This window comes from Castor canadensis, chromosome 4, assembly GCF_047511655.1.
Source record: "Castor canadensis chromosome 4, mCasCan1.hap1v2, whole genome shotgun sequence".
NCBI classification, from domain to species: domain Eukaryota; kingdom Metazoa; phylum Chordata; class Mammalia; order Rodentia; family Castoridae; genus Castor; species Castor canadensis.
In genome coordinates this window covers 74,415,506-74,442,250 of record NC_133389.1, presented here as the reverse complement: position 1 = coordinate 74,442,250, position 26,745 = coordinate 74,415,506, and positions in this window count along the sequence as shown.

Below are 26,745 nucleotides of genomic sequence, written 5' to 3'. Positions count from 1 at the left end.
TGACCAATCCTCCTCCAGACTGCGCAGGTGATGCAAAGCAAGGATGGAGTCATCATGGTAGGTACACCGTGAAAGCAGTGGGGGAGAATAGGGTTGGAGTCACAGGGAATTCTTGTGCTGCCTTTACAATTCTTCCATAAATCTTCTATAAAACAAAAAGTTGAATTACAGTACATAACAATGTACACCAAACATCATCCATACAGTAAAATTGTGGATGCTTTTATTTGTAATAAAATAGGTTTTCATTAATCACTGTTTTATTTTTGAAAGCTGTACTAAAAGTAACAAGATTGCTATTATGCACCTATCTTGTGATTTTTCCATATAGATAATCCCCAGAATAAAGTAATTTAACAAAGTTGCTAGATATCAAATCACTATACAAAAGCAATTTCATTTCGTTACACAAGGAAAAAAATAGGTAGAGTAAGTGTGTGCATATGTGTGTGTACACACACATACAAGAGTTTTTAAAAGACCTCATTCAGTTATATGACTTAATAGATTCACAATAAAAAGGACGTTACATAGTGAAAACTTCTATTTACTAAGATTATTAATCAGGAAAAAAATGTAATGAGAAGTGTGTAATATTATGGAGAAAATTATATACTTTTATTGAAAAATAAATGAAGATTGGAATAAATAGAAATTCATTTTGTGTTTAAAAGTATAAAAAATATTGAGCTTCAAATGAAGGTAATCTTGGAGTAAGAGTATGGGGATTTCTTAAATAACAAGAAAAAGGCAAAACTCCTAAAGATAAAAGTTCATAAATTCTACCACAAATATTTCAGAAAGTAAATGAAATGGCCAGCCATGGCCTGGCAGATGATATTTATGTTTTCTAAATTGATCAACGATTAAGTCCTAAAACATATGAACTCTTATACATTAATTGAAAAAAGAAAACCAGCCATTGCACAAAGAAGAACAGAATAATTTTTTTTAAAAAGGACCAAAACAGGTTTCTTTTAAAGATGTAGAAAGTGGTTAGCCAATAAACGCCATCAGTAAATGCCATTTAAAACCACGACGAGATGCCTTTTAATGCTTACCAGTTTAGAAACCAAGTTGAAAAATCTAACACGGCCAAAATTTGTTATGAATATGCAAACCTCTCATATGTTACCAGAGGTGGTGTGGATTTGTTCAATCTCTTTAAAAATAACTTGTCATAGTCTGTTAGTGTTAAAAATGGGGAATCTATAACTCACCAATCTACCCCTTAGCACAAGTACCAGAAAGTAGAAATGACTGCATAATTTTCCTGTTTATAATTAAAAGAACTGGAAATAAAACAAATGCCACTCACAACTGAATAGTATTATTCTCACACAATGCTGTAGTATTGAGTGGCACAATAAATGATCCAATGACATGTGACAACTCAAACAAAACTCAGGAGCATAATGATTTAAAAAAAACTCAAGTCAAAGTTATTGTTTTATACAGTGTTCTTGCATTAATGTGAAGTCTAAAGCATGACATACCAAGCAAAATAATATATTATGCACAGTAAAACATTATGATAGGCTCGTGAAGAAATAATAAGGGAAGTTTAAACATAAAATCTGCTGTAAGGTTTGCCTCTGAAGGAGAAAGGTAATGGATGCCACTCCTGCCAGTAAGTTAAGGGAGGTAGCCCCTGTGATCTTCCCTACAGACTTTCTCCTTGGCTGGCTCTTAGAAGCAAGGTGTCTTTCTGGGGACACCCATGTGGCAAGACACTCAGAGAACCTCTGGGGCCAGGGCCTTGAGGAATTGAAATTTTCCCAAGGAGTTACTGTGTGGGAAGGATAGCCTACCCTCACCGAGCCTTCAAGTAAGACCTCAACCTTGACCTCGTGAGAGACCCTGACACGAAGTGTCCACTTACTGACCCACAGAAACCACAAAATAAACACGTGTGTGTGATTGGTGCATGTGTGCAATTGGTCAGGCAGCAACAGATGACTGACTTAGCTCTTCCCAGGCTGCTGGGACTCTGCATCTAGCTGACAACTGTTGGAAACTGTCCCTCAGTTAACAGTGGGCAGTTGGCTTTATGAAGGCCAGTGAAAGAGAGTTTGCTAGCAAAACAAGAGTCACTACCCTGTTTAACCGAACTCTAGAAGTAGCATCTCATCACCTTTTCATGTTGTATTTGTTAGAAGTCACAGGCTTTCCCAAACTCACAAGGAAGGAGTTACACAGTGACTTAGAGGTCAGGATTATTGTAGCCATTTTAGAAGCTCTGAACCATAAACTTTACACCCCCGCACACCCCCCCACATACACCTTTATGTGCTCAGCATTAAGTAAAAACTATTCTTGAACTTTACTTTACAAGTTTCACCAGTCACTAAATGTCCATGGTTGAATGATCAAAATAGAGTGGCAAATTAACTCTTAGTCTCCCCCTGAGATTTTATTAAGACTTCACTTCCTGTAAGACTTTCACTAGTGTAGGAATTGGATGTGGCTTTTAAATGATTTCCCATAAGAAGACACCCTAGGTTTCTTTACCAGCAGAGTAAGGAAAGCATTAAGTGCTGAGAGTGAGCCAGACTCCACAACTGAGCAGCTTGGACAGCATTTTAATCTTCCTAGAAAAACCTCATTATCTTGCTCTTAAACACTTCTTCAACTCTAAACGTGATCGTTTGAGGTTTTTCAAAACATTCAGTCTAGCGACGTGATGCAACCCTTGAACAAGCCTCTTGCAGTAGTACAGATGACTTTTGCTGACATTTTCTATATCAGGAAGAGATATCTCTTTATTTTGGTCTGCACTCTAAAAAGTCATATAAACAGATTTCTACCAGACAACAGGGCACTTTAATATGGAAGAGCAAAGAACTTTATACTCGCTGCCCATTTCTTGGAAGAGGATGCTGAATACAAACATATACATTTAGTGGCTTCCATTTGATGTCTTTTCAAATTTAACTATTTTCTTCTTTACTCGTTTGAACGTGGGACACACAATGTTGATTTGTAGATGTCGTTAGATCACAAGCTAGCGTGCTGGAAGGAGAAACTCCACAGAGGAGTTGCTGAAACACAAAGCAGAAGAATACTTTTCTATGAAGTAACGGTTAGGACCCTTAGTCCAGGGAGACAGACTGTGTTGGATCAGTAGGGCTGGATGCCAGGATCCACCTGGATCTCTGCCACATCTAAGCCTTTGGTGGCCTGGCACCTCACCCACATTCCAGCCAGAATGGGGAGAAGAGGGAGCGGGCACAGAAGTGCATCTCCTTGGACAGAACTTGAGATGTGGTCATGCAACAAGCTGCAAGGGAAGCTGAGGCAGCTTGCAGCCTTTAGCTAGGCAGCCATAGGCTCAGGAAATATGTCATAGATATTGGGGTCAGACCACCTCTTCCCACACACAAATATCCTCCACAAGGACTCCTGTTCCAGTCACTTATGTATGCATTGCCTCTCCAAGGAACAGAACTCAGAGCCCCACACAGTCACTGCAGACCTCTCCATGCAGCAATGACAGACACCTGGTGCCTCTCTGGTGGACTAAGACACGAACTAATCCTCCCACTAAGGACAATTATAAAAGCAAAAGAAAACATAATTAAAAGCTAATTTAAGACACTGGAGAGACTGACATGGCGCTAAACCACCACCGAAGTGATCAAGTTGAAGGTGAGGGGAAGTAGGCTGGTGTTTGAAGCTGTCACATCGGGCCGTTTGTTGATTTCATAGGAGTTCTTTGTGCAAGCAGCCATGCTGAGGCCATGGTAACCCCACCATTTAGGGTTGGAATGTCAAAGGAATGGTTTCTAGCAGAATGGATGAATCAGAAGCATGTCAGAAATGCAGCCCTGTTAAATAACCTCACACTCTGAAGTTGGATTGAGGTGACCCCATTTTACCTGGAAAAATAAAAATGAAGCTAGGAAGAACATAACACTATTCTAAACCTCAAATTATTTTTTACAAATAAGCTAGCAAAATACTTGTCACAGACCTAAAATAAGCAGGTACATGAGGAAACAAATGATACAAATGAATGATACGGAAATGTTAAACTGTATTTGCTGAAAGCAATAAAAATAACAAATGTTGAAAATATAAGCACAGAAAGACAAACTATAAAAGGGTCGTATAGAAGCTGGAGAAACAGAAAAAGCAGCAGGAAATGATTAACTCAATGGATGAGTTTAATAAATGAATGAGTTTTGGGTTTTTTTTTAAGAAAAGAATAAAAATAAATAGAATTGTGGCAGTCCTATAACTTAAATCAGCCTCATGACATCTTAGGAATGCTGAAGCCCCCATGACCTGGGAGAAGCAGAGGAACCAGCTCAGCCAGAAGACCAGGAGGTGCAGGAGGCCACCAAGGATGGACTTATAGGATTCCACTAGGAGCTGTTCTTTAGGTTAAGATGGAAGCCTTACGTATGTATATAAAATCCCCACGCCAGAGCTCAGGGGCGGGGTTGGGGGGGTGGGGGTGGTGGGGGCACCCAGTTTCTGGACCCCACTGTGCTTCTCTCCACTCAGCCTTTCTCCATCAATAAAGTTTCTTTCCTGTCTGTAACATCGGTGCTCCACCCTCTCATTCTTGAGAGTGTTCTGAGAGCAAGAACCCTTTAGTGTGTCCATGGATTCCCCCATGACAGAATGAAACACAAAAGGGAAAAGAAATGATGAAAAACAAAGAAGAAATAGTAAAAGACAGTGAATAACGTGAGCAAAATCTAAAATAGGTCTATCAACATCCCATAAGACAAGAGAAGGAAGCAAAAATGAAGGCAGAATTAATAGCAACATTCAAAAAGTGACAAATGACATACATATTTAAGTAGGCTGAACAGAAACAAATTTACTCTTAGATAAACTCTGAAAACCAAAGACAGAGTGAATTCAAATAGCAGCCAGAAATGTACGACATCATAGCTGATCGTAATGCTCTTGCTACTTCATCATAACTGAGGTCTCAGGACTAACTGCAGAAAGTCACTTCCTAGGGCCTAGGAACGGTCACTGGACACAGGCAAATGCAGAAGGGTCAAAACTTAGAAATGGCCTTCATGGAGGTGAAGGCCAACTGCTTTTCTCACTGGCTCCATCCCCAGAGAAGACCACAGTTCTGGAGCAGTGAGGCAGAGGGAAGTGTGGGGAATGAAAACTGGAGTCAAAATCTCCTGTGGCCTGACAGTGCTGGTGGGGTGGTCCCAGACAGGAGCATCTGAGAAGGGAATCCATCATTCCTTACTCACGCCCAGACAAGTTGCAGGGTCATCCTGAGCAATCTACATGTGATGCAAAACAAATGAGCATAGCAAAGTTCTGGGGAGTTGAACAGACGTTTAGACCATAGCAGGAGTGTCAGACTGAACCTTGAGTGGTACAGGTATAGGACAGAGTCACGGTAGCACAGAAAAAGTTGTGAATCTAAACTCAGATTATGGGAAATATTTTGTGATAAGAACAAGGCCTTTAAAGGAGAAAACAAAATATTTCAGAGCTCATACAATACAACATCAACAATATTCAGCATGCAATCCAAACTTACACAGCATATAAACAACAAAAAACTAGGAAAATGTGACAAATTCTCAAAGAAGACAGAGTGCAGATGTAGACTCTGAAATGCCCCTGAAGTTAAATAGTCTCTTTTTACTTCTGTACTTGATACATGTACTTTTTTTAAGTTCTAAAGCTTATAGCTATTAGAAAAAACAGTCCTTTAAATTGTGTACTGCTCAGTTCTACTTTGGTTTATGTTATTTTTAATGCAATAAAAAGCTATTATCTTAAAAATATCAGTAAAGTAGCTATTATAACTTGACTCCATGTAGAAAAACTTGAACTTCTCAGAAAAGAAATAGAAACTCAAAAAGAAATAGAAACAGAATGATAATATTTGAAGTAAAAACTGCTAGGTGGGCTAAGAAGGAGGATGAGAGGACAGAAGAAAAAAATCTTAAAGACAGTTCAATAAAAATGAACAAATCTGAGTAAAAGAGAGAAAAAGTGACGAATAAGGCATGTCCAACATGCCTGCCGCTGGACCCAGGGAGCAGAGGGAAGAGATGTAGGCTACAGTAATGCAAATGAAAGCAGGAAGGCTGTTACACCCAAAGATTCAGATAAAGCACACAGGCCATGCCAAAACACTGACTGTGCACACTTCCAACTCTTCTATCTAACTTTCTGTTTACAAGAATTCAGTGAACAAAAGAAGTTGTTTAAAAGCATCACAGGGGGTTAAACCACCCAGAATGTGGGAAACTCAATAGGACTCACAGTCTACTGACTTTGGTAAGTAAATTGCAATGAAAAATAGAGATAGGAATTGTGGAGGAGGACCCCAGATTAATAGAAGGCAGAATGTGGATCCTGATTCACACAACTACATAGTGAAAGAATATTTGTGAGAGGGACACCTGAACACTGGTGAGAACTTGGTGGCTGCCAAGCCTTTGCTGTTTTCCCATGTCCTTTATGAATGGCTCACTCTCCAGCTTTCCCTTGTAAGGTTTTTGCCAAGCTTCTGTTATCCTCAAAAGTTATCACCACTTCAGGAAGGTGCAATGTCAAACAGTTGAACAGCTGCCACTGATTATTTTGGTAGATGACCTGGGGAAAAGGTTGTTCACAATGAATGTGCTTTGGATCAGGTCAAATAGAGGCCAAATCTGGGAGCAAAGTTTTCCTGGAACTGCCATCTTCTAAATAATGACAATTCTGTAATTCTGCAATTCTATGCAGGGTTTTGGGGCATTCCAATTTTGTTCCATCCTGTGACTTCTAGGCCATTGGTTTGCCTAACTACTGTGATTGTGAGACTGTTTCCAAGTCTCCAGCAGAACTAAGGAGAGTGGGACAGAAGCACAGGAAGTTAAAACACCACGAGGAGGCTCTCCATTAGTCCAGATACTCAGTCATTTTTCCTCAATAGCTGAAAGTCTTGGTTAATTTCCAGACGTCTGAAGAAACTGCATTTGAAGACTGTTAGCAGTACTTTCAATGTTTTTGTGAAGAAGCAGATTTTCATTGGTCTTGACTATACCACTCTGGATGTGTTTTCCTCAAAAGCAAAGCTTTTAATACTCACCAGTCATAGCAAGAACTATGGGGAGAATGGCTGGCGGCCCATGCTGTAAAAGTAACAACTCTGTTTTAGGCTGCACAGTCAGCACTTGCTAGCAATTTCCCAGCTCTAATATGTCCAAAATTTTGGTAAGGATTCTTAGCTTTCTTTGTTGTTCCAGGACTATAAAATAAGATTTTAACTTCTGTACTATTTTCACCATTTTCAAGAACTTGTTCTGAGCTCTCCTGTTTCTAAGACACTATGGTCATACAGGAAACCAAGTGTCACTGGGTGCACCCTTGTGTGAGGGTTCTCTGACCAGAATATATAATGGGGAGATACTAAGTTCTCATGATCTAAATAGAGCCTGGTACTTCCCATAGACTTTTCTGAGGATGAAGTGGCGCTTTGGCAACACAGGAAGATGAGATAGTGTACAGTACTGTCCCTCAGGCATCCTACTCAGCATATATGGGACTAGCCAACTTCACACAAACCAGGCAAGTCAGAGAAGACCCTGGTGGGAGTCTTCTGCCCTCTGTAGCTCCTTTGCCTAAAACCAGAGTAGTTAAATCCAAAAGAAGAAGAGAAAAGAAAATGCCATCATAGGAATGGCATTTGATAAGACAGAGTGGGACAAACTTCAAAATGGAGAGAACATTGAGGTCTTTGCTGCATATACTGCAAAAATGAAAACCACTGAGGACGATCTGGGGACATACCAACATCACTCCAAATGGTTGCAGCTGTTCCGAAGAGCCCCAGAGGAGGCTTTTGGGAGGACTCCAATTACATCAACATGGAGACCAGACTCCTTGGGAGGAAAAAGAAAACTTAGGACAGCACCCAGTGAGGAAATAGACAGGAAAGGCTCTGAAACCTTACCTCAGAGCAATGCCGAGTTTGTCACTGGGTGACAAATCCTTATTCAATCCTTATTTGGCACAGTGAGTCTCTTGTTGAAATCCAAAATTTCTTATGAGAAAAACATATTTGCATTGGTCAGGTAAAGTTACTTGTGCTTTGTTAAGGCCCAGGAATATAAGTTGTAACTTCAAGGAAAGGACATTAAATTTGTATCTAATCCAGCTGCTTTGGTTTTAAGATCAAATAAAGAATGTGGCTGGCATGTTTATGTTTCCTGAAAAGGAAAAGTTTAGCCAATTGACAGATGAGATCCTGGAGTTGTCCAGCTTCAGAAACAAAAGAAGAGTATTCAAACCTAGTAATTTAAAGACCTAGTATTTTTCAAATTAAAAAATCCCAGAACATCTGAAAAATCATTGGGTTTTTAGATTTATTTTAATTTACTTATTTATTCTTTTTGTGGTATTGAGATTTGAACTTATGGCCTGGTACTTGCTAGGCAGGCACTCTACCATTTGAGCCACTCCGCCAGCCCTAGGTTTTAAATTAGACCAAAAATGTTAACTTTAGTAAGTAAAATGGTGATAAAGATGCAAGCTAAAATAAGAAATAGCAGTAGTTTTTTTCTGTATTGCTATTGAATTGAGATCCTCTAGCTTGCTAGGCAAGCCCTCTACCACTTGAACCACAGCTCCAGTCTAAGAAACAGTACTTTTTAATTTAAATTTATTTTTAACAGACACCTAAAAATTGTACATATTAGAGGGGAACCATATGATATGTAGATACATGTATCATTGTGTAATGTTTAAATCAGGTTAAACCTATTTCCTCAAATATTTATCATTTCTTTATGGGAAAAACCACTTAAACTCCTTCTCCCTTTCTGAAATATACAGTACATTTTTGTGATAGTAGTCATTTTTTAATCGTACCATACCAAGCCTGTCATCCTAATTAATCATTGGAATGATTTATGTATTTTGCTCTTTTGATCCAGATTGCATTTCCCAAGTAAACTGAGCCTTTATAGAAGAAGAGTCCTATTTTCTGTCCTTGTCCCTGTGGCGGGTGAATCACAGTGCTAGATTCCCAGGAGTCACTAAATAACACCTTTGTAGAATGATGACTGTCTATGTCCTGGGAGACTACAGCTCAGTCTCCCTCAGACCCAGTGTGCTTTCTCCTCACTTCCATGAACTGTGATATTTTTTCTTACAAAATGACTTAGTTGTCATATAACTATAAGGATACTTGGAAAATTAGGTGTAAATAGAGCCTGGAGGGGACTGTGTTAAGCTCACTCCCTGCAGCACGTTTCTCTGCCATTGGCACCGTGCACTTGTCCATCCATCACAGAGGGGACAGTGATGACATGGATTTCAAAATGGAAGACCACAGACACAGTATGGTGTGTGAGGACTCTGTTACAGTCTGTTGTGCAGGAAAAAGCACACTAAGCGAGACTGGTCATAGTATAAATATTGAAAGACTAAGACACAAAGAAAATTTTGAAAGCAGCTAAAGAAAAATGTTTTGCTCTGTCCTAGGGAAATTGAGTGAGAAAGTCTGACTTCTCATCAGAATAGTAGAAATGGAATGGCATATTCAAAATGCAAAGAATAAAAAAATCTTAACCAAGAATCTTACATCCATCAACATTATCTTTGAAAAATGAAGGTGAAATAAAGGAAGTCCAAAATAAATAAGAACTGAGACAACTCATTTCTTACAGATGTGCCTTATAGAAATACTAAATGAAGATTTTCAGAATAGATGGAAGTAACCAGAGACTAACTATATTCCAAATAAAATCTCAAAGAGCAATAGCAGAGGTAATTATAAAAGAGTAACAAGTGACTTCTCTTAACTGACTCAAAAAACAGTTATTAGATTAGGTGTCAGGGCTCATGCCTACATTCTCAAATACTGCTAAAGGCAGAAATCAGGAGAATTGAGGTTCAACTCAACCCAGGCAAAAAGTTAGTTAGACCCCTGTCAGTCAATAACTTATGAGTGTTAGCATGTGGTTATGGTTCCACTACAAGAGAAGCTGTAGATAGGAGAACTGCTGTCTGAGATAAGCCTCTGGCAAAAACAGAAGACCCTACCTGACAAATAACTAAAGCAATAAAGAGCTGATGTGTGGCTCTAGCATTAGAGCCTGAGTTCAAATCCCAGCACTGCCAAAGAAGTAATTATTACTATGCCTGAAATGCAGAGAAAAAATATACTTGACAATAACAAAACTAATACAAATGACTGAAAGTGCTCAAGAAGAAATAGAAAATCCAAGCCCTTCATGAAGAGGGCAGTGGAATAATCCCCAGTCATAGCAGGCAAATAATGTCCTGCTCTCAAAAACATAGCCATGTATCACAGACCAATACCTTTATGAGTATACATACAATTATCCTCAAGATAAGACAGGAGAACAACTCCAACACCATAGAAGCAGGATGACGCCACAGCCAACCAGGACTGATTGATCGATTTCTCTTGAGATAGGGTCTCACTGAGTTGCCCGAGCTGGCCTTGAACTCCCCATCCTCCTGCCTTATCCTCCAGAGTTCTGGGATCGCAGGAACTTGTGCCACTCCGGCATCCAGTGGAATTTATCTCAGGAATGCAAAGTTGATTTAAAGTCTGAAACTCAATTAATGTAATTCACCATGGAAGAAAGGAAGAAAACCATGAGCTGGTGTCGCCAGATACAGAACACACGTGGGAAGAAATCCAGCAGACATTCATGGTAAAAACATCATGAAATAGGTGAAGAAATCTGATTAGTCAACTGATACAGGGATCTAGGAAAAGCTCTGAGCTACCACCATATCTGATGGTAAAACTGGGTGTTTTTCTCTAAAACAGAGAGACAGGTTGCCACATCTATCTCAAATTTTGCAGTAAGTTCTAGACAGGGCAATTGTATACAAAAAAGAAATATGATGCACCTAGATCTGAAAGAAAAAGGAATGCTGTCTCTAGCATCATACAAGATCTTTAAAGGGAGGATAGAGGAGAGTTCACAAAAAGGGTTTGAAATACTGACTGAGTTCAGGAAATCTCTTATACACAGGAAATCCTAAATAATGCACAGAATCATTATTAAAATTAGTAAATGAGTTCAAGAAGGAAATGATAAATGAGTTTAGCAAATCAGCAACTAATGAAAAACCAATTATACTTCTAGACACTAATAAAGAATAATCAAAAATGAAATTAAGAAAACAATTCCATGTATAATAGCATAAAAATAATTTTAAAATTTGGGGGTAAATTTACCAAAAAATACAAGACTTATACAGTGAAAAAATATACATCATCGAAAGAAATTAAAGACCTTAATATCTGTAAATGAAAACACATCTTATAATCATAGAAAATTTATTATTGTTTAAATAACAATACTCTCAAATTGATCTATAGATTCAATGGAGTCTCTATCAAAATCCTAGCTGGCTTTTTTTTTTTTAGAAATTGACATGACAATCCTAAAATTCATATTGAAATTCAAAAAGTGCACAAGAGTCAAAACAGCCTTGAGAAAAAGATATAGAAAGTGGAGGACTGAGTGCCAGCCAAAATCCAGACCAAAAAGCCCCAATGCAAAGCTGTCTAAACTGACTTCGTGGAAGCTTTGAAAAGTAATCAAAGATTACTTTACAGTACTTTTACTGTAAACTAAAATGTGAAGAAAAATCCACGTTTAAAGATGGAGGAAAGTGAACACCATCCTTACTCATCCCTGGGCTTTCATCACTGCGCAGCATGGTGCTGGCATGAGCAGTGACAAGGGCTTTCCCATCTGTCTTGGGCAGGAGGGACGAGCAACCTTCAATTTGCAAACCACTACTTACATCTGTAGCTCGTGCCTGACAGGCACTGCATAAAAGCTGGGCAGGACTACAGGCTTGTGGATGCTGAGGCAAGTGAGAGGGTGGGGACCTCAAATAGCTCATCTGAGATCTAGGGCAGAAAGTGGAAGTGGAATTCAAACTCAGCCATGTAATTGGGAAGGATTTAGAATGCAACAGGCCTGTGCACATAAGACCTACACTCAGAGAAGACCTGATGCCGTCTTACACTGACACCTTGGTCCCATCCCTAGGCTTAGAGCAAGCTTCCCTGATCAGTGAAGTTCTGGTCCAGGACAGAGCAAATTCACACGGTGCTATTTACATGAGGAACCTAGAGTGGTGAGATTCCCTGAGAGGGCCTGGGTGGGGAGGGGGAAGGAGAGTCATTGTTTATTGGATGCTATGTTTCAGTTTGGGATAAGTGTCTGGAAACAGATAATGGTGACACTTATACAATGTAGTGGTGCACTTAATGTCAATAAATCACATTCTTAAAGCAGTTAAATGGTAACTTTCATTTATGTATATTTTACCACAATGAAATGCTTATTGCGAAAAGTGTGGAAGGGCTCACATTTCCCAACTTACTGCAAAACTCTCATAATCAAGATGGTAGAAGAGCAGACATGTAGAACAGTGGGTTATTATTTAAAATTCACAAATAAATCCTTACACTTATAATCAATGGAATTTGTTATGTAAATGTAAGAGCTAAAATTATAAAACTATAAGTAAAAAGCATAGATGCATACACACATGACCATAAGTTATGCAAAACCATCACAGTGAAGAAAAGAAAATCACAAGAGCAAAGGGGGAAAAAAATCTATCAACCCATCTTTCTATATATGTTGGACTCTATCAAAGTAAAAAAGTTTGTTCTACAAATACTATTCAAGAAAACAAAAATAAAAGTAATAAATGTGAACTTAAAAATGAAGGGCAGGTCTATAAAACAGGTCCTGTGAGGGGGTGGACACTACAGAGAAAGGAGAGGATGAATGCAGGGGATAAAGGAGGTAAATACAGTTGATCTACTTTTTATCCCTATCTTAAATAGAACAATTAAACCTGCTAATGGTTTCAAGGAGAGGAGAGGGAGATGAAGGAGAGAAATGCTGAGGATGAACCTGAGGTACCTTGTAAGCATATATGAAAATGTCACAATGAATTCCCCTTGTATAACTAATTTATGCTAATAAAATGCTTAAAATAAAAGGAAAAATGGGCAAAACTTGAAAACAAAAGCAAATAAAGGTATGTTGAACTTCATCTGTAATCAAGGAAATGAAAATTAAGACAATAAAAGACATAACATCTTCTCACCAAAATAGTAAAATTTAAAAGTCCAGTAATACCAAGTGTTAATGATTAAAATTTCCACACAAGATCAAGGGCAAACACAACAAGGGGATTGGACTATGAGCACATGATAAAAGCGAGAGCACACAAGGGAGGGGTGAGGATAGGTAAGACACCTAAAAAACTAGCTAGCATTTGTTGCCCTTAATGCAGAGAAACTAAAGCAGATACCTTAAAGCAACTGAGGCCAATAGGAAAAGGGGACCAGGAACTAGAGAAAAGGTTAGATTAAAAAGAATTAACCTAGAAGGTAACACCCACGCACAGGAAATCAATGTGAGTCAATGCCCTGTATAGCTATCCTTATCTCAACCAGCAAAACCCCTTGTTCCTTCCTATTATTGCTTATACTCTCTCTACAACAAAATTAGAGATAAGGGCAAAATAGTTTCTGCTGGGTATTGAGGGGGGAGCGGGAGGGGGTGGAGTGGGTGGTAAGGGAGGGGGAGGGGGCAGGGGGGAGAAATAAACCAAGCCTTGTATGCACATATGAATAATAAAAGAAAAATGAAAAAAAAAATAAAAAAAAATAAAATTTCCACACACTATTGCTAGAGTACAAACTGATACAACCACTTTGGAAAACAGTATCGCATTACTTAGTAAAGTTAAAAATGTGTATACTTCAGCCATTCCACTTCCAGGTGTATGTAAGTTAGGGAAGGGGATGTATACGGACACCTTGATGCCTAACCAAAATGTTCCCATCACACTGTTCACTATTACCCAGATTAGAAATAGGCCAAATAAATGAACATGAAAAACAATAATGTCACAGACAGAGTAACATTTGAAAATCAAATATGTCATAAGGGATTTTTATCCATAATACATAAGGAATGCTTATAACTCAATAACAAAATGAACAACCTAACTAAAAAATGAGAAAAGAATATGAATCAACATTTGGCTAAAGAAGACACACATGCTGACTAGCATTCTTCATTAGGGAAATGCAAATCCAAACTCCAATGAGCTATCACTTCTCGTCCACTGGAGAGTTACAATGAAAATGGCACACAGTGTTGGCAGCATTGTTGGTGGACTTGTACAGTGGAATAGTTACTGTTAAATGTTGAACCTAGGTTTACAGTATGACCCAGCAATTCCACCGCTAGGTATATTTCCAAAAGAAATGAGAACATATGTTCAACATAAAACTTGTACCAGCCATTCACCATGAGTAGCTAAGCATTAGAAGAAATGCCAGTGTCCATCATTTATAAGCAAGTGAATACAATTGGGTTCTATCCATACTATTGTACCTTATTTGGACACAAAAAATAAGACACATTATTTTTAATACCTGGTACAAAATGGGTGAACCTTGGAAACATTTTTAAATGGAAAGAAGCCAAGTTGTTTCATTTCATTTTGTGAGACGTTCAGAATTGTTAAGTCTACAGAGAAAGCAGGTTAGTTGTGATGGAGGAATGAAGAATGAATGGTAGTGGGCAGGACAATGCTTTTCAGAGTGATAGAAATGTTCCAAAACTTGTGATAGTCAGGTTTCCCCAACTCTGTAAAAATTACAAGAATCATTAAACAGAACACTTAAGTGAACGGGTTGTATAGCATGTGAATTATATTTCATAACAATTTTTAAATTCCCCTTCATTTACTGCTCTTCTAGAAAGGAAGGAGATGAAGTTTTCTTCTTTTCAGTTTTCCTCAGCTTCTCTAATCTTTGAACAAATTTCTCAAGTGTAATTGGGAATCCTAACACCCATCTTGTAGGGTGGTAGCAAGGATTAAATAATATAAAGAATGTAAATCTCTTCCAGAGCTTCCACTCAGTGGATGCTGATTTAAAAGTAGCTTCTGCAATGACATCCCCATTTTCACAGATCTGGAAAAGCAAAGTGGGAGCACTGAGGGGACAGAACAAATCTCCAGGGGTTTCCCAAAGTAGGCATCCCACTGAGAAAGAGGACCTCTTGTGCCTTTGAATTTTCTAAGGAAGTAAAAGGGTTATTTTTCTAAATGCTCCCTTAAAATAGATATTTTTAAATGCACATCTCTTCAATAAAGGTATACAAATGACTAACAAACACATGAAAAAGCAAATCCACATCATTAGTCATTAAGAGATTGCAAAATGGAATGAAAAGTTCCACAACCACTAGGTTAGTTGTAATTAAAAAAAAACAAAGGAAGGAAGGAAGGAAGGAAGGGGAAGGGAAGCAACAATAGGTCATGTAACATAGAAAGAGGTTTATTCCTCAGCTGCTTCTGCAGCTAGGGAAGCTACCTGTCCCAAATCCTCAGGGCAGACAGTCAGGACAAGGTGTTGGAACTTGAATCTAAAGGCGTTTTTCTCACAAACACCTCAGGGATGCCTCATTCTTTCTCCTAAGGTCTTTAATTAGTAGCGTGAGGCCTGTCCACACTGTGTAAAATAATCTGCCTTACACAATCTGTTGATTCAAGTGCTGCCCTCATCTCAATAGCTTCCCAGCAACGTGCACATGTTCAAAATTGACACACAAGATTAACCCTCACAAGTACTGATGCACCCTATAACATGGATGAGGCTTGAAAACATTATACTAAGGAACTGGAACCAGATGCAAAAGGCCATGTACTGGATGGCTGTATTTATTTGAGATATTCAGAATAGGCAAATCCGTAGAGACAGAAGGCAGAGTAGGGCTTGGCAGGAGGATAGGGAGTGGCTCCTGACAGGCATGGGGCTCCTTTTGAGGTCATAGAAGTGTTCTGGGCCTAGATAGTGGCATATGTGTTTAAAATGATCAAAACCACAAAGAGATGCCACTTCACACCGATTAGGAAATAACCAGAAAATAACAAGCGTTGGCTAAGATGCAGGGCATTGGAATCCTGATGCATTGCTGGTAGAAATGCAAAATGGCACAGCCTCTATGGAAAACAGTGGTGACTTTCTCAAAAACAACAAACACGGAATTACCGTATGATGCAGCCATTCCTTTCTGGATAGGTATGCAAAAGAAATTAAAGCAGGTGCTGGAGTAGATACTGGTATACCTAGTTATTGAAGCACGATTCACAGTAGGCAAAAGGTGGAGCGACACAGGTTCTTTGACAGAAGACTACGTGAGCCAAATGTGGATGTGTACATGTACCATGGAATACAGCTCAGCCTTTAAAAGGAAGTAAAGTCTGACACATGACACAACATGGGAGAGCTTAACAGACACTATTCTAGGTGCAATAAGCCAGTCATTAAAGGACAAATATTGTACTATTTCACTTACAAGAAGTGCCTAAAAGAAGAAAATTCATAGACAGAAGGTAGAATAGTGGTTTCCAGGGGCTTGACGGAAAGAGGAAGGGGGAGCTGTGACTTGTGTATATGCTGGTTCAGTTAGGGAAGATGGAAACCCTCTGAAGATAGATGGTGGTGATGGTTGCACAGCAATATGAATTTACTTAGTACCACAAAACAGAATACCTAACACGGTTACAGTGACAAATTTCGTGCTATATATACTCCACCACAATAAAAATATTTAAAACCATGAATTTTATGTCATATGCATTTTACTCCCTTTACCAAATGAAGAAGTGGAACAGGATATTGTTGAATAATGCTTATCTTTGGGAAGTAGGGCAATATAGAGAAAAAAGTACCACAGTGCCATTTCATTGGTTCAGGTCTTGGCTTGGCTATGTCCTCCTTGGGGCAGTTAAGTTCGTTCTCCTGGACTCAGTCTCCATCTGTAAACTGCAGGTATCATTCTGTCTGTATCTGACAGGTGGCACAGGAGCTACACATAACAACAGGTCACTGACAAGAGACTGCTGCTGTCTGTCATCATCATCACCATCCTCCCACAGCCTCACCTTACCATTGCTGATGTCACCATTGAGGACTCATCCCAAGATGCAATATGACCTCACACAAGTGTAAGGTGATACACTCTGGGCTCATTGTTGACTCAGTATCTTCTGAGTGCCTGTTGTCCACCACACACATGATGGTAGGATCCAATTTGGGGAAGATGTATATGAAAACTAGTGTTTAAATTGCTGGGATGAGTGAATGTCACATGGTGAGACATTAGCCACCTTTCCAGAGAAGGAAAAGTGATGTGAGCTAGGGCATTCATGGAATACTCATGGGTGAGGCTGGACCCAACTATGCCTGGCAACAGAGCAGAAGTGGACTAGATTTTCAGGGGGCAGCAGGGAGTATGGAGCCAAGATCACATTACATCACAAAAAGACAGGACCCTGGTTATATTGAGAGCAGGGGAAACCAGACATGGGAAGGATGGCTGACTCAACTTGTGGAAGGCCATGCCAAGACATCCATAAGCAGGAGGGAGCCATGGAGGTCTCTTCAGTGGAGGAGAGGATTTAGGGAAACGACCAAGGAAGAAATTAGTTCCAGAGATCAGTTAGAAGGGACCTGATTTTTGTATTTTGATTTGGGGAAGATGAAATGAGAAAGAAAGTTGAGAAGCAGCAAAAGAGCAGTGGGCAGTTTTCAGTAAAGAGAAACTCAGGCCATCATTGCTTTCTCTTTTATTTGTCCCATCTCTTTATTTCCTCGGCCACATTGGAAACACAGAAGAGAGACAGATGTGTACATGTTCCTCTGAATTTCTTCTGTTTTGAAGATGCAGCATGTTTATAATACGTGTGACAAAAAGTAGCTTAAAAACAGATTACTCTGCAAATTGAGCACAGAGAGAAGCAGGTTAGATTTTCATTGAGATTTACTATACATTTGGAGGTGTCGCCTTGACCCACTAACACACCTGCTCAAAAGCTAGGCCTCAGCTTTGCTGTTTGTAACACTGTGTCTTTGGTTTATTAAAGTATTTACCATGTTGCTTTAGGAAATGCCAGAAAGCATGAGAACAGAAGTGTGAAGTTCAAATAAGTTTATGAAATATTTTAGTTATATTTTCTTCCTGGAGATTTAAAATGAGAGTTGGCATATTGACAGCTCTAGAGATTTCCCCAGTAAAAATGCCTGTGGAACTATGCTCACCCAAGCATCTCTCACCTTACCTTGGTATAAGGAACCTGTAGTCATCACACTCACATGCCAAAAAGCCACAGGCTGGGGAAGCCAGGACTCCCCAGTTCCATTGCCCCTCTGCTAATGCAGCCATACCCAATGTGGTTGCAAATGGAGATCTGTGCTACAGTAGAAGCAGCTGCCGTAAGAACTCTCCTTTTTCACCTTTGCATTTTGCCCTTGCAGATGTGGACCTGAGAATACTTAGCACAACCAAAGTTAGAATGCAAGAAGGAACCCCGGAGGTAAAGGCTTAATTGCTGGTTTCTCAAAAAGAGGAAAGAGAGTACTTCTCTGCAAATGTCAAATGCACCCTGCAGACATTTTTCTATCATGGAAGGTCTCTGACTTGAGCAGTTTTCTGAACCTAGGCAGTGGGGTGAAAGAGGGATCTTGCTCATTCTTTTCATTTCCCCAGGTAATAACACTCATGAGTGAGTTACTCAGTGCCTCCTCTGCCAAGCTATTAACCTGTAAGCACTCCTGCCAGCTTCCCCCAAATCAGGGAAGGACTCTGGGAGGACTGGATGCTGCTGTCTGCCCAACAGCTCCACAGACATACTTCTCCCTACCTTTACTGCAGGGCTTATTTTTAAAATGAGAAATAGGCTGGGAGAGAAGACCTTTGAGAGAAGGTGAAAAACATAGGATTCATTCAATCTGGAGGATGATGAAAGAAGGAAGAGGATGAGACTAGGAAGGCCTGTTTGTTCTTACTAGGAAAAAAATTACGAAGATTGGCTTCAGGTATCAAAGTATGCTTAGAGATAAAATGTGAAAAAAAGGTGCAGAGGGGATTCAGTTAATAGAATCACTGAGTGAATGAGGGTGGATAATGTGTGGGTGAGTGGTTGGATGGATGGAGATCACATCTTCAATTCAACAGACAACTGACTTTTTTCAAGAGTGACAAAGAAAAAGTTAAGGTTAACAGTAAATTGTTAGAAACTGACCTTCTCAACACTGTGGCCTTCAAGCTAGTATGCTGTGCTAATTTTCAACACTCCGATGATTTAGCAACTCTAATAATGTCTGTGCTTTTCTCTCTTTCAAGGGGAGCAGCACTGGGGTTTGAACTGAGAGCCTCATGCTTTCCAGGAAAGCACTCTTACTGCTTAAGCCACTCTGCCATCCCATTTTGTGATGGATTTTTTTGAGATAGGGTCTCATGAACTATTTGCCCAGGCTGGCTTCAAACTGCAATCCTCCTAATGTCTGCCTCCTGAGTAGCTAAGATTAAGATTACAGGCGTGAGCCACCGGCGCTGGCTGATCTGTGTTTTTCTTTGCTGTCCTATATGTCGTCTCATGTATGATATCTTGTGTTTTCTCAGATTCCCTATTTATTGAAATTGACACCAACCATTACATGGTATACTACTTCTTTATGAACTATTAGGAAACAAAAATTATGCTTAAAATACTAGTGAGACAGACCTTGTGGGGTGCTCGGTGACGGAGCACTTGCCTAACACGCACACTTCTGTAGACTTGAGCCCGAGCACTGAAAAAAAGAAAAAGAAAGACCTGTATCAGATGTAGAAATGCTCAAAGAGGCGGGGAAGGCAGGGTTCTGAATGGATGAAACACTGCAGCTTCGTCTGCGTGACTACCATCACTGGGCAGATCTGGAGGAGATCTGGCTTATGACACTGGGTTTGTGGACCGGGCCTCTATCCCAGCTGCTTTTCCGGATCTTGCCTGGGTGCTGCTTGCTCACCAAGGCTGGACGCCTGCACTGAGTTCTTAATCTAACTTTGCCTCTTTCTCCAGCCTTAGTGTGTAGTCTCTTCTCCATCCACATCATATTGGAACCAAGCCCCACAGGTAGACATTTTTGGGATGATTAAATGGGATATTTCAGCTAACCACCCCAAAACTAGATGGAAAAATAAAGTTTAGTGGGAAGCTAGATTATACAGAAGGTCATTCACTATTCACCCCTCTACTTAATTCTTCTTAGCTCTTAAAATAGATGCGAGGACATTTTGACTACCGTAGGAGGATGCTGTACAGGCTGCCTGAATCTACCTCTCCTGTTTTGGCAGATTTGGAGCTATATCATAGGATCTCTAGGATTAGAGATGAGGATAGACTTTAAAACCCTATAGTCTGTGTCTTGCATATTTTACTAATCTCCTCCTTCCTCATAGACTAGAGCATCTGAATTCTTTGGTTAGGTACCCACATCTTCTTCTGCCAGCTCTATAGAAACATTGTAGGGTAAAGAAAAGCTGGAAGAAAATCCAACAGATCAGGAATCACACTGATTGCTGTGTGATTGTGAGCAGCAAAGAAGGAGTACTCAAAAAGCCTCAAGGTTATGAACTTCAGAATGGGAGTAGTCACTGCTACCTGGAAGAGTGATTGCCGTTACCTGATGGCATGGAGCTTATGGGATGTCTGGCATATAACAGGGGTTCACCAAGTGCCACTATTCATCCAATTTCTGCCTTGAGACTGGAACACAGGATCCTAGGAGTAAAGACTCCGAAGCTAGATAGTGCTAGGATTGAGTCTCTTCATTGAAAAGCAAATGGAGGGTTGTTAAAGAAAGTAGAAATCACTTGAATCTAGCAGGATCTGGTGAGTCTTTGAGTTGGAAAGTATTTGAACTACAAACTGAACTTCCTCTTGCAAGTCACCACCTCATTCCTGTGCTTGCTTTGCAGCCAACCAATCTGGAAGGATTTGTGCCTATTCCTTGTATCACTTGGCTACATCTCCAGCCTGAGGGCTGTCTCACTTCTACAATAATCATGATTTTGTTGCTTTTTTTTTCAGCCACTTACCTGAAAGGAGTTGCTTATATGCCTTGTAATTACATCCTCAGAACCTTACCTCATGTCTTGTGCAATCTAGCTCACTCTTTCCTGTGCTCTGTGCCACGAGGGGCCTCCTCATTCCAATAATCCATCCTTATGTCACCAGGTCCCTCTCCCTGATGGACTGAGGTTTTAGAGCCCCAAGGTGACTCAAATTCAGATGGAAGTCTTTGGGAAACAGAATTTTAGAACATATGGGGCCATCGTGTTCAATACTCCTGGGAGTTTAGCAATGTTTTCCTTACTTGAATATTAAAAGCATGCAGAACTTTATGTGTCTCTTATTCTCTTTATCTACAGGAATTCCCATGTCAACTAGCAAGCCAGTCTTTACAGCCTCTTTTGTGATGTGTTGTGGTCAGGAGAAATCATTTCCAGAAGACAAGGTGAATAAATTTTCAGCCTTTGCCCTTTGTTCCAAAAGTCCCTGTCACTTGAGTAAGTCAGGGTGCAATGCATTTCTGACACTAACTGCCAAGAGTGAGGCCACACTTCACAAGGTAAATGCTTATTTCCACTTCACTGCAGATACTGGCTACAGACTCAGCAGTGCCCAGGACCCCCATGCTTCTGGCTACACAATTGGGGCTCCGCTACCTTGTAAGATTTAATAATCATTTACTTTATTGGTTTTTGGGTTTTTGGTGGCACTGGGGTTTGAACTCAGGACCTTGCACTTTCTAGGCAGGTGCCCTAGCACTTGAGCCGCTCCACCAATCCCCTTCTACTTTAAAGATCTGGTAGAACTGAGCAGTAAACCTCTCTGGGCCTTGGCTTTTCTTTGTTGGGAGGCTCTTCATAACTGTTGCAATCTCATCACTCGTTATGCATCTGTTTAAGTGGTTTATGTCCTCTTGGTTCAATTTTGGTTGGTCATAGGTGTCAAGAAATTTATTACTGCCTTGATTTCTCATTTTGCTGGAGTATAGGTTTGCAAAACATTTCCACATCATCTTCTGAATTTCATGAGTGTCTGTAGTCCCTTTATCATCTCTGATTTTATTAATTCAGATCGTCTCCTTTCTTCTTTTGGTTAGTTTGGCTAAAGATGTGTCAATCTTGTTTATCTTTTCAAAGAAACTTTTTTATTTCATTAATTACTTCATTTTTGGTCTCCATTTCATTAATTTCTGTCCTAATTTTTATAATTTATTCCTATGTACTACTTTTGGATCAGCTTCTTCTTTTTTTCAGAGTTCTAAGTGCATCACTAAGTTGTTTATTTGAATTCTCTCTAATTTTAAGATGTGGGCACTCATGAATATAAACTTCCCTCTAAATACTGCCACTGCTGTATCCTACGGTTCCAGAACGTTGTGTTTTCATTTTCATTAGAATCTAAGAACTTATCATTTTTTCTAAATTCTTCAACAACCCATTAATCGTTCAAAGTGTGTTGTTCAAACTCCATGAGTTTCATGGTTTTGTAGTTTTCCTAGCCATTAATTTCTGCTTTTAATCTATTATGGTCTGCAGGATTCAGGGGTTCATTTCAGATTTTTTGCATGTGTTTAGGTTTACTTTATGGCCTAGGATGTGACTTACATTAGAGAAAGTTCCACGAGATGCTGAGAAAAATTCGTAATCTGCTGTTGTGGAATGGAGTACGTCATAGACATCTTTTAAGTCATTTAATCAATGTTATTATTTAGTTCTAGGATATCTTTGCTAATTTTTTGTCTGAATGTTCTGTTTCTTAATGAGAGTGTAGTGTTGAGATCTCCCGCTGTTACTGTATCTGACCTGATCTATTCCTTTATGCTCTAAAGTGTTTGTTTTATGAACACGGGAGCACCAATGTTTGGCACATATACATTTCAAATCATAGGCCTTTAAAGAACACCAATGCACTCCTCCAACTATTAAAAACACAAAGGGAAGGAAACTACAAGACTCATTCTATGAAGCCTTTATTACCCTAATACCAAGACCACATAATGAGGCATCAACGGAGAATAGCATAAGCCAATTTCCCTGGTGAAGAGAGATTCAAAAATTCTCCATAAAACGTCACAATATGAGAGACGGAGGATAAAAGAAGGAAGTTAAGAAGATGAATATGGTTGATGTGATTCCTATACAAGAATGAATATAGAATTTTTAAACCTGTTGAAATCACAATAAGAATGGAACTAAGATAGAAAGGAGAAAAATAGAGGGGATGAACCAATTTGGGTTATAGTACATATATACATAGAAATGCCACAATGAAACATCTTGTATAACTATCTTAAACAAACAAAAATGTCATTGTTTTCTTCAAAAGCAGAGACAGGAGTGTATAGCAGGCCCTGTCTGAGGGGTTGGTACTAGTGGGAAGGGGGAGGATATAAGGAAAGGATGTAGGAGGATGAATATGGCAGAAATATTATGTACACATGTAAAATGAGACCTACTGAACCTATTCCAGGATTTGGGAGAAGGAAAATAAAGGGGAATGATAGAGGGGGTGAATTCAACTATGGTGTACTGTAAGAACTTTTGTAAATGTCACAGTGTACCCCTAGAACAACAATAATAAAAAAGAGGGATGAATAAAAAAATACTTACAAATGGACTCTAACAGCACAAAAGATCCCATACCATGATCAAGTTGGTTTCATTTCAGGGATAAAAGGGTGACTCAACCTACACAAATCAATAAATGTAATGTAACACATAAACAGAATCAAGAACAAAAACCACATGATTATCTCAATAGAGGCAGCAAAGCCTTTGACAAAATTCAAAACTCTTTCATGATAAAAGCACTGAAGAAACTAGGAAAAGAAGGGATGTACCTCAACATTATAAAGGTTGTATTCAACAAACCTCTAGCCAACATCATACTAAATGGGGAAAAACTGAAACCACTTCCTCTAAATTCAGGAACGAGGCAAGAGTGTCCACTCTTCCCACTCTTATTCAATATAGTACTAGAATTCCTAGCCAGAGCAATAAGACAGGACAAAGAATAGGGAAGGAAGAAGTCTAATTATCCCTATTTGCAGATATACCTGTAAGACTCTATACCTCTAACTCTTATAAGACTCTAAAATCTCAAGCACAAGCCTTCATGTCTCAGGACCTGTCACCCTCTCAGCATCTCAGCACTTGTACCCGAGATGCTCACACAAGCCTCAGTCCCGAGTTGTCACTGCAGCTTCATTACATAGACAGTACTGAACCCTTGGCCACTTGCTTAAACCAAGTCTCCACACCCTGCAGGTCAGGCTGACACCTCCTGATATAGAGCCCAACTCTCTGACCACAGTTGGCCTTTCCAGCTTGGACTTCCCCATCCTGGAACTGTCTCAGGGCCCACATGAATCATCTCATTAGCATCAACTCAGCTCAGACATGGTCTGAGGAGTACACCATGAGTGACAAAGACACACTCCTATCATTCTAAGAATTTAGCAGACATCTCCCAGGAATTGGGCACAAAGACTAGCCAAATTCTTTATTATACAGCAGATTTCTGTTCTTACCCTGCCCAGTAACTTTATCTCATTCTATGATATTCCAAACAGGCTAAAATTACTCTGTCATCCTAAGACAAATCTAAGAAGGCTTTAAACTTGCTAAACTGAGTTGGTAGTGTTATGGTTTGGGCCTTAAATGCCTTCTAGGCCCATATGCAAAAGCTTTTCACCAGTTTGTGGCACTACTGGGAGGTGGTAGAACCTTACAGGGTGGTCTAGTGGAAGAAGTTAGGTTCTTGGAGGCATGCCTTTGCAGGAGACATTGGGAGCCTGGACCCTTCTTCTGTCTCTGTTTCCAAGCCACCATGAGATGAACAGACCCCCTTCACTTATGCTGTTCAGCCTTGCCACAGTCCCAAAGTGATGGGGCCAAGAACCATGTGCTGAAACTGCTGAAACTGTGAGTCAAAAGAAAGCTTTCCTCTTAGTAAGAAGATTACATCAGGGATTTTGTTACCACTTCACTAACACAGGTAATGATATATCTTTAACTTTCCTTTCTTTGATCCCAGAGATTAAAAATGATACTGGATATATTCTTGAGCAGCTAGCTCTGAGCAATGAAACAAGCAAAGCAGGGAGTCAGAAATGTGCCCTGCCATGCCAGGGCACTCTGCCTTCATGAGCACTAGAGGTAAGTGGGGAAAGTCCTGGATTTTATGTTTGACTTTCCATTTTATCATTCACAGATGTGTGTTGCAGAGCTCAGACACAGGATGAACAGGTGGTGCATATAGGGCCCTGAGTAAACAGCCTGTTCATAGCACAGTATCCATAGTAACCACTGTTCTCATGACTGGACTTTTGCATGGTACAGGGATGGGAGTGCAGGCTCTGCCCGCACTACTGGGGCAGTCAAGATTCTTACTTTGTAACATCTAAATGTGAGCAAGTGTTTGCACCCCTCTTGTGTGCAGTGCATGTGGTTACCATGTAGAGTTGTGGGGCTTTTGTTTTTGTATTTGAGCTTGTTTTTCAATACTGTGGCTTGGACTCAGGACTTTGAGCTTGCTGAGCAAGCACTTTACCATTTGAACCACCCTACCCTCCCAAGTGCTCTTTCTTTTAGTTGTATTTCAGGTAGGATCTCACTAACTTTTGTCCCAGTTAGTCTTGAACCACAGTCCTCCCATGTCTGCCTCTTAAGTAGCTGGGATTACAGACATGCACAACCATACCTGACTCAATGTAGAGTTTTTATTGTTTCAATGTGTTTTAATTTAAAACTTAAATGCAAAAATGATTTAAGAATTCATTCGTTACAGAAAGGTATTTCAAAGAGTAATATATTGCAAAGGGTTACAATGAAATAAAAACTATGCTTATAATCTAAGGAATAATAACTATCATTTAAACATTTACCATACAGCCATTTGATATTTCTAATTTTATAATGTAAGTCCTTTTATTATGATGGCTTAAAAATAGGAAAATTCGGACTCACAAAGATTATATAATCTCTTCAAGTTCAGACAACTAAAAGGGCAGGAGTTGGGATTTGAAACAAGGTATTCCATATGTAGAATCTCTGCCCTTAATAATGTACAATGAAGTTGACTTATCCTATGTTGTGAGTAGAATTGTGTCCTCCAAATTTCACATTGTGATGCCAGGCAGAATTTTTAAAACAGCCATGTGGCTCAGTAAATTTAGTGCAAAGCTTGGAAAAAGTAAATTCTTTAAAAATATTAGCTACTTTCATCATTTTCAAGTTTTTTTTTTCCTACACTTGAAGTCTGAAGAGTTGGTATCTAAACTGTGTGCCTCACTTACGTAGCCAAGCAACCTTGGGTTCTGCACCTGCTAAGAGAGATATTGGGTTTGATGGTTTGAAGGGTTTCCAAAGTCACCACATTGGTTGTTGGAGACATATGAGGTAAGTTTTGAGAGGGAGGCCCTTGCAGTGGAGTGGGCTCCTGCCAGCAAGGTTCCACTTCGTCCACAGAAGCGGGTTCATTTCTCAGCAGTGCCCCATTGAAAACCTGGTGCTGGATGGACTTGCTTGTTCTGCTTCTCCCTAGCCTCTCCCAGCTAGAAGAAAACAGTGAGTCCATCAATTCTGTGCTCAGTTCTACATTTGCAAAAAATGGTTTTCAACAAAAAACACCCAAAAAGATTGTGAAAGGAGAGTAAGACTAGGTAGGGGTCATGTGTGGGGGTGCGCTCTAGGCTCTTGTCATTCTGAGGACCACTCGTAGGCTGGCTTCCTTCCCATTACAGCCTCTGGTTTTCAGTTCTTTGACCCTGTGAGTTGAGAGTCAGTACACTCAGCCTCCAGGGAGGCCATTAAGACAAGAAAGGTGATACAT